Raw genomic sequence first — 7973 nt, 5'->3', positions numbered from 1 at the left:
CTACCCTGTAAGGAAAAGCAGAGCATCTCAGAGTCAAATCAGGATCCAAACTTGACCCTAATTCCAAGTGGAACCTTCTTCCCAATATCCCATCCTACACATAGAATCATAGATGAAAATCTGGAAGTTACTTCTGAATTGACTTATTTTACATGTCAGAAAACCCAGACCCAGTGAGTTGAAGTGAGTTGCTGAGGTCATACAAGTAATAAGCATCAGAAGTGTGATTTGAATCCGGGTCTTCTGACTCCACAGAGAGTATTGTTTGCATTATGCCCTCTCTATCACCCCCACTTTCTCATTAATCTTCAATCTCTCCCCATTTACTATTACTGTTCTGTCTACAAACAGGTCCATATATCCCCCATTCTCAAAGCACTCACTTTATCAGTCCATCCCCATGAGCTATTATCCCATATATCTTCATGGTTAAACTCCTAGAGAAGGCCATCTCAAGGTATGTAAAATCAGTGTCTCCACTTCCTTTTTCTTTCTCACTCTGTTCTTAACTCTCTGCAGTCTGGTTTCTCACCTTCAACTGCAAGTTTCCAAAGTTATTAGGGAACTTGTACTTATCCAGTCAGCTGACCTTTCCCCAATCCCATCATTCTTCTTGACCTTTCATCAGCCCTGGAAGTTATCAATCACCCTCTTGTTGCTCTCCTCACTTTAGGTTTTTAGGACATTGCTCTTCTAATTCTTCTCCTACCTGTCTGACCATGCCTTCTCAGGCTCCTTTATTGAATCTCCATGCAGGTTGCACCCCATAAATGTAAATGGCACCCAGAGCTCTACCTGCATCCCTCTTCTCTTCTTCCTCCTTATTATTTGGCTTATTGTTTTTCATCCACTTCCATGGATTTCATTGTTATTTCCATGCAGATTATTACAGGCTTATTTGTCTAACCCTGACCACAGCTTCCACTCATACATTTGAAACTTAATACATCCAAAATGGAATCCACTCTCTTTCCTACAAACCCTCCCCTTTCCTAGCATTTCTATTGCTGTTGAAGGAACCTCCGTTCTTGCAGTCTTCCAGGTTCATAACCCAGGTGTCATTTTTGACTTCTCCCTTTTGCACCCTCATTATCCAATCAGTTCCTAAGTCCTTTCAATTCTTTTTTAAATATCTCTAATATATATGCCTTTTTTCCTCTTCAGATTCTGCCACCATTCTGCAACAGGCCCCCATCACTTTACTCCTGAACTATTGAACTAGTCTTTTAATTGTGCTTATTGTCTTGTCTCTCCATACTACAGTCCATCTTCCATTCAGCTATCAATGTGATCTTCATAAAGATCATGTTGAGCCAAGTCTGTGTGTCTGTCTGTGTGTCTGTGTGTCTGTCTGTGTGTCTGTCTGTCTGACTGTCTCTCTCTCTCTCTCTCTCTCTCTCACACACACACACACACACACACACACACACACACACACAGAGACAAACTAGTGGCGCAAGGCAGAGCCATGGCAAAGAAAATCCAGGATGTTGCCTGAGCTCTCACCAGTTTCCCTCAGAAACAAATTTAAATCAAGCCTCTAAACAGATTCTGGAGTAACAAAACATACCAAAAATGGAGTGAAACAATCTTCTAGCTTAAGATAACTTAGGACTTCAGGAAAGGTCTGTCTCATTTGGGCAAAAGGGGGGCGCAACCCAGAACAGATAGCATCTGGGCAAGCCAGCAGGAGGCTCTTAGCCACAGAACAGATCAGCAACTGAGGGCCCTCAGTCCTGCCTCAGTAGGCCTGTGGCACAGCAGGCCAGCTGTGAGGTCTTCAGCCCCAATACAGCAGGCAAACTGCCAGCCCTGGAACCCCAGGTACAACAGGCCCAAAAAAGGCTGGACCACCCTAGGGCAGTAAGCAAGCCTCAAGCCCTAACACAGAAAGCCAGTGACCAGGCCCTTGACCCAACACAAGAAGTTTGGGACAGTGCCCCCTGTGCCCCAGGAACAGAACTAAACTTTAAAAGTCATGAAATAGGCAAAAAAAAGTGAGAAAAAAAAAAACAGGAAAAAAGCCCTGACCATGGAGAGCTTCTATGGCAACAGGAAAGATGAAAACACAAATTCAGAGGACAACAATCTCAAAATGCCTAAATGTGAAGTCTTTTTAAAAGAACTTGAAAATCATGTTAAAAATCAAATAAGAGAGGTGGAAGAAAAATTGGGAAAAGAAATGAGAGTTATTCAAGAGAGAGCCAATGGCTTGAAAAAAGGAAGGACAACAATTGACTGAAGAAAACAATTCCTTAAAAAAATATAGCATTGGCCAAATGGAAAAGAAGGTACGAAAGCTAACTAAAAATTAGAATTGGGCAAGTGTAAGGTAATAACTCTGTGAGACATCAAGAATCAGTCGAGCAAAACCAAAAGAATGAAAAAAGTAGATGAAAATACAAAATAACTCATCGGAAAAATGATTGACTTGAAATGTAGATGCAGGAAACATAATTTAAGAATTATTAGACTACCTGAAATCCACAATTTAAAAAAGAAGCCTGGACAGCACCTTTCAAGAATTTATCTGGGAAAACTACTATTCTAATATCCTAGAACCAGAGGGTTAAATAGTCATTAAAAGAATCCACCAATCACCTCCTGAAAGATCCTAAAATGAGAACTCCAAGCAATATTGTAGCCAAATTTCCAGAATTAACAAGTCAAGGGGAAAATGCTACAAACAGTCAGAAAAAAAACAATTAAAATATCAAGGAGCCACCTTCAGGATTATATAGGACTTGGCAGCTTCTACATTAAAGGATTGCTGGCCTTGGAATTCACTCTCTTTCTATGTAGATCCTTCTAACTGCCCTAATAATGATAAAGTTCTTTTAAAAATATGGAATTAAACAAGCATTTCCATAACATAGTACAATAAAAAAAGATTATTGTACAAGAAATTGCAAATCTAGGATGTAGAGCTTGCTGTTATTTTTCAAATATAACATAATTATCATGTAAATTTCTTTTTTTTTCCTTTTTTTTCTTTTTCTCTCTTACTCTAGAGATGACTATCATTGGACACCAATAGGTATATGTACCTAAAATTATTCTATACAAACTTCAATTTATCAATTTTTTCTGTGGATGCAGATAGAATCTATATATGTCCTTTAGAGTTAATTTGGGTATTTATAGCAAACAAAATAACTTATTTGCTCAAAGACATTCTTAAAACAATATTACTATAACTGTATACAATTTTCTCTTGGTTCTACTCATTTCACTCTTTACTATTTCATGTAAGTCTTTCCAAGTTTTTCTAAAAATCATTGAGCACATCATTTCTTATAGCACAGTAGTATCCCATCACAATCATATGCCACAACTTGTTCAGCCATTCCCCAATCGATGGGCATCCCTGCAATTTCCAGTTCTTTGCTACCACAAAGAGAGCTGCTATAAACATTCTGTAACATATAGGTTATTTTCTTTTTTCCATAATTGTCCTTGGAAATAAACCAAGTAGTTGTATTGCTGGGTCAAAGGGTATAGGTAGTTTAATAACTCTTTGGGCCTAATTCCATGTTATTCTCAAAAATGTTTGGTTCACTTCATAATCCCACCAACAATGAATTGGTGTTCCAATTTTTCCATATCCTCTCCAACATTTGTTACTTTCCTTTCTATATTTTAGTCAATCTGGTAGGTGTACAATTATATCTAAAAGTTGTTTTAATTTACATTTCTCTAATTAATAATGATTTAGAGCATTTTATATGACTATAAATTATTTTTATTTCTTCATTGCAAAAAAGTTATCATTGGATAAAGCTCTTTTGAAGTTGCATGCATCATCTTCCTATATAGAAATGTAAATAGTTTAATTTATTGAGTCCCTCGTGATTTTTCATTCATGTTTGTCTTTTTATGCTTCGCTTGAGTTTTATATGTGAAAGTCAAATTTCCAATTCAACTCTGGTCTTTGTTATCTGGAATGCTCAAAATTCCTTTATTTCATTCAATATATATTTTCCCCAAGAAGGATAATGCTCAGTTTTTCAGGGTAGGCTATTCTTGGTTGTAATCCCAGATCTGTTACCTTCCAGAATATCATATTCCAAGCCCTCCACTTCCTTATGTGGCAGATGCTGAGTATTGTATGATCCTGGCTGCGGCTACATGATATTTGAATGGTTTCTTAGTAGATGCTTGAAATACTTTCTATTTGTCTTGCAAGATCTGTAAATTGGCTATAATGTGCCTGGGAATTTTCATTTTTGGATCTTTTTTTCAGGTAGTGATAAGTATATTCTTTTGATTTTTATTTTACCCATTACCTCTAGGGTGTTGGAGTAGTTTTCCTTGATAGTTCCTTGAAAGAGGTTGCCTAGCCTTCTTCTTTGGTCATGTCTTTCAGGTAATTCAATAATTATTAAATTTTCTCTTCTTGATGTATTTTCCAGGCATTTGTTTTTCTGATGAGATATTTCACATTTGCTTCTATTTTTCATTCTTTCAACATTGTTCTATTCTTTCTTGATGTCTCATGGAGTCATTAGCTACAACCTTCCCAATTCTAATTTTTAAAGAATTATTTTCTTCAGTTAGATTTTATACCTCTTTTTCCATTTGACCAATTCTGGTTTTTAAGAAGTTATTTTCATCATTAACTTTTATGCATTGTTTTCATTTGTCCAATTCTAGTATTATTTTCTTCAGTATTTTTTCCTGTTTTAACAAGCTATTATCTTTTCGTATTTTTTCTTCCTTCACTCTCATTTCTCAACCTCATTTTCCTCTTTCAGTCTTATTTCATTTTGAAAACAAAATTTAGCTCTTCCAGATATTTTTGTTGGGTTTTTACCCAATTCACATTGTTTTTTTTCTTTGTGGCTTTTCTCATAGCTGTTTTGACATCATTATCTTCTTCTGTTTTTCTATCTTGATCTCCCTTTCCACCACAGTACATTTTTATGGTCAGGTATTTCTTTGGTTTTCTTCATTTTTCAGCCTATTTCTTAGTTTTTAACTTTATGTTAAATTTGTGCTTGTTCTTGAGGTGGATAGGGGAGGGTAACTGTCCCAAGATTTGGACTTTTAACAATGCTATTTTTGGAACTACTTCTGGGAATTGGGAATTTTTCAGTGCCTCCAAGTTGATGTGATCTGGGAATGGGTGTAATCACTGCTCCCGGATCCACTTTCTGTTCTTTATCCAATAAAGGCCTTTGGTCCCTTGAGACTAGAAGTGATACTGTTCCTCAGAGCCCCTGTGGCCTTGGTCAGGAAAATGACACTGCTCTTTAAAATCCCTGAACTATTGGCCCTGGAAGTGACTCTTCAGGGTCCCTTATCCCTCATGACTGAAACTTCTCTCCAGTCCTTGAAACATGACCCAGAAGTCAGGCAAAGGAATTGTCAGACACCTTCCCATCCTCCATCCAGTGCTAACATTGGAGTTCCATGCAATCTCTTTCTGGCTAATTGTCAGGTCCAATTACCATTTTTGGCTTGAGAGCTCACAAAGTTGCTCCTTTCTATTACTACCACACATTCCCACCACTGGTGTTTCATTCAAATGAGCTCCAGGTCAGCCTCTGCCCCAGTGCAGGTCTCTCTTTCCTACCTCCTAAGTTGTGCTTCGCTGGAAGAATGTCTCTCTCTGACCTTGTGTTTCCTCTACCACCCTAGAATTTGATGTGTAATTATCTTAAAGTTATTTGCAGGGGATATTGGAAGAGTTCAGCTGAGTGCTTTCTCTATACAATCTTGGCTCCACCCCCTGGAAGTCTATGAAGTAAACTCTTAATAAATGCTTACTGATTGAGGAATTGATTTGACCTTCTTCTTGGTAGATATTTAAAGGGGTGAGATGTGGTTCAATTAAAAAGGAAGTATAAAGGTGAGGGTCTGTGGATGTGGAACATTACACATACTCTCATACTCACTGAGAAGTTGATTAGCTTTGCCGTAGTATTTTATACACTGTTAAAATGATTTCTTGCTGGCGAGGAGAGAGGAAATATTCAGAAATAAAGGTGGTGTTGAAATAAAAAAAATCAATATTTTTAAAAGCACAAGATAAAGCACACAACTTCTTTTAATTACTACTTTTAATACAATATTGCATTACAATTATTTACTCTATATGATCCAAAGAACTTTATTAGGGGTATCCTCAGTTTGGCTTGATTATTCTGTTCTTAATGGGAGTTTGGCAGATTAAATGTTGGGGAGCAACAGAAGAAATGGAAGTAATAATTACACTCCTTTTCAATGTATTCCAAGGGCATTTATAACCTCACTAATAACAGTTATTCTAGTAGCAACAAGCAGAATCTCTTTACCTCCATTTTACAGATGAGAAAAAAGAGGCATAGTCAGGAATGTTGATCTATTCCAAGTCAGGCTATTAGTGTAGGAAAAAGAGTACCTAGCTGGAGTCCAAAGTCCAGCTCTGCCATGTAACATCTGTACAGTCCTGAACAAGTCCTTTACCTTCTCTGGACCTCAATTTCCTCATTCTTAAAATGAAATGCTTGGACTAGGTTTCTACTGAGGTTCCTCCTAATTCAAACATTTAGTGAGTCTTTGTTTCTGTGATATAGAAGGTGAGAAGCATGATGCAAACAGGAGGGATGACTCCCTGAAGCTTAATCTGCCTGTTTCCAGAACCTATGGCCTTTTGAAACAGAGATCACAAACATTCTGAGCTTGGAAAATGAAATTGTACAAGTGGAGAGAGTGGGGAACACTGGGTGAAATGGATTTAAAGTTGAATTCTACCAAATGCTTAATTTACTCTTTTTAAATAGGTAAAGAGTCAGCAATCTCTGGGTCTATAGATTTATTGGATTCCTGGGAAAACAAGTCATAGCAAAACTGGTTACTGAACAAAACAAATCATTGACTACAAAGAGTCAATATTGTTCATCAAGGACCAGTCGTATTACATTAGCCCCATTTCTAAAAAAAAAAAGGTTATTGAATGAGTTGATCAATAAAATGCTAGAAATATAGATTACCTTGGCTTCAGCAAAGAATGTTATAAAGTGCCTCATACTATTCTTGTGGACAAGATGGAGAGATGTAAGCTAAGACATGAGATAATTATATAGATTTAGACCTGGTTGAATGGTGGGAAGCAAGGCACCAGCATAAATGATTGTCACCATCACAGGAAGTCTTCAGTGGATTAGCCCCAGGGATTAGTGCTTGGGCTGGTGGTATCTAATACTCTTGGCCACAGCTTGAATTTAAACTACCATGGCATTGTCATCAAATTCTCAGGTGCCATGAAGTTGAAAGCTGACAATGAATGATAGAGACAGGAGCCCAAGGGATAGTGATGGGTTTGGTCATTGTGCTGCATCTAATAAGATGAAAGTTAATAAAGATAAATGTAAAATCTTATTTGGATTCAAAAATAAACTTCTAAACTAAAAGATGGTTACGACATGTTTAGATAACAGTTTGCTAATGAAGTAGATTGGGGGTTTTGGTGAGCAATAACCCCAATGTGGGTCAAAAGTGTGATATGAAATTTAAACCAATTAAAAAACTAATAAAATTATGTTATGGTGAGAAGGGCATAGTTTTCAGGAATTAAAAGAAGTGATAGTCCCATTAAACACTGATCCAGTCAGATACCATCTTTGGTATTATGTTTATGTCTGTACAATATAATTTAAGGACATTACACATTAGCAGGCACTAGCTGGAAATAGTCATGTCTATGCACTAAATCTGACTGCTCTCTTGTTTATAGACCTTGGCAATCATCTTTGAACTGTTGGTTTTTGCTGCATATCTATAGCTTAATCAATACATTTCAAATCCTAGGGAAGAGAACATGGAAGCCAAGGCTTGCTAATATGACAATTCTTAGTTTGCTTCAAAACTCAGCTCCAGAATCATCTCTTACATGAAGGCTTTTCTGATCCCCTCCCCAACTACTAGGACCCTCTAATATAATACCTTCTATTTATTTTTCTTATATTTATACATGTGTATATATTGTTTCC

Source organism: Trichosurus vulpecula, chromosome 5, assembly GCF_011100635.1.
Source record: "Trichosurus vulpecula isolate mTriVul1 chromosome 5, mTriVul1.pri, whole genome shotgun sequence".
NCBI lineage: Eukaryota > Metazoa > Chordata > Mammalia > Diprotodontia > Phalangeridae > Trichosurus > Trichosurus vulpecula.
The sequence above is the reverse complement of the archived record's forward strand: the minus strand, read 5'-3'. Positions refer to the sequence as shown.